The sequence below is a fragment of the Jaculus jaculus genome, chromosome 16 (assembly GCF_020740685.1).
Source record: "Jaculus jaculus isolate mJacJac1 chromosome 16, mJacJac1.mat.Y.cur, whole genome shotgun sequence".
NCBI classification, from domain to species: Eukaryota; Metazoa; Chordata; class Mammalia; order Rodentia; family Dipodidae; genus Jaculus; species Jaculus jaculus.
The window spans coordinates 20,519,223-20,520,649 of NC_059117.1; the positions used below are offsets into that span (position 1 = coordinate 20,519,223).

Sequence of the window (1,427 nt, forward strand, 5' to 3'; positions counted from 1 at the left end):
GCCTTTATTTCATGTTTTGATGTCTGTACCAGAACTGACAAAATAATGCTAATAAAAATGTCTAAGTGTGTCCTGGTTATTTCTTCATTTTCATTCGCTTTCCTCTATACCAGTTATTCCCACTTTGTTCATGGAGTCCTGACTCCCTGAGACTCTAGTTTGGTGGGCCCGGAGCACATCTGAGGCAGCAGTAGTTTAAAAGCTGTAGTTTTTATGTTCAGACACCAGAAACCCTCAGTTCCAGGTAATTTACCATGGAATAGGATGTTGGCTACTCACTAAATATACATAATCCTTTTCATGTTTAGGATGACTTTACTACTTTTGACCAAGGCTTGCCTACTTTTTTTTAAAAGGGGACTTTTTAAAATTTAAATTAATTTTTTTGGAGGAAGGTATATTTATTGAAGCTTAAAAATATGGAATACTTCATAAATTTGCGTGTCATCCACGTACAGGGACCATGCTAATCCTCTCTGTATCATTCCAACTTTAGTGTATGTGCTGCTGAAGGGAGCACTATAAGGGATTTTTAACTATGATAACTAGAATTCAGAATTGGTGATAGAGTCTTTTCACAGTGAGCTCTCAGGAGATAAACAGGTGATTTCATTGATTGAAAGAAAAACAAGACATCATATCAAAGACTCTCCTCTGCGTGAAGGAAATCAATTCTGCCAGGTTCTTATATGCTGCAAAACTTTAGGCCATGGGCTCTTAAATTCATGTTTCTCACTTCACACTTTAGAGTGTATAACCATGTGGACTTCAGAAATGCTGGGTGAAACTTACCTTCAACTATATCAGACAATGGAATACCCCAAGTAACTGAACATTAAAAAAATTTTTTTTGTTTATATTTATTTATTTATTTATTTATTTGAGAACGACAGACAGAGAGAGAAAGGGGGGAGAGAGAGAGAGAGAGAATGGGCTCACCAGGGCTTCCAGCCACTGAAAAACAACTCCAGATGCTGCACCCCCTTGTGCATCTGGCTCACTTGGGTCCTGGGGAATCAAGCCTCGGACCGGGGTCCTTAGGCTTCACAGGCAAACGTTCAACAGCTAAGCCATCTCTCCAGCCAGTAACTGAATGTTTTTTTAACTCGCATTGTTTAAATACTTCTCAAACCCTTTTATATTTAGGTATTTTAAAAGTTGTTTGAAATATTTGAAATTTTCTTTGTTATATTCCTGAGTGACAGACAATCCTATTAACCTAGGTTCTATGAAGCCACAAATGAAGACACTGTTATGTGCTTTCATGAATCATGATTTTGTCACAACTCTGCTAACCCAGGCCCCCTTGTCTTACGTGAGCCAAGATTTTGTGTTTTAAAGGAGGTAAGCTTTTTCTCATTATTAGATTCAATTTGGATACAAAAAATCAAAAGAACAGAAAACTAGCTTTTAAAGTAACAAAGACT

At 37.2% G+C, this 1,427-nt stretch overlaps 1 non-coding gene across 1 annotated transcript; it reads right to left on the minus strand.

Annotated features, from left to right (window-relative positions):
• Window positions 1-413: 413 nt before the first annotated feature.
• LOC123455387 lies at window positions 414-520 on the minus strand. Its single transcript, XR_006633876.1, has one exon. It is a non-coding gene; the product is annotated as a U6 spliceosomal RNA (small nuclear RNA).
• Window positions 521-1,427: the final 907 nt, after the last annotated feature.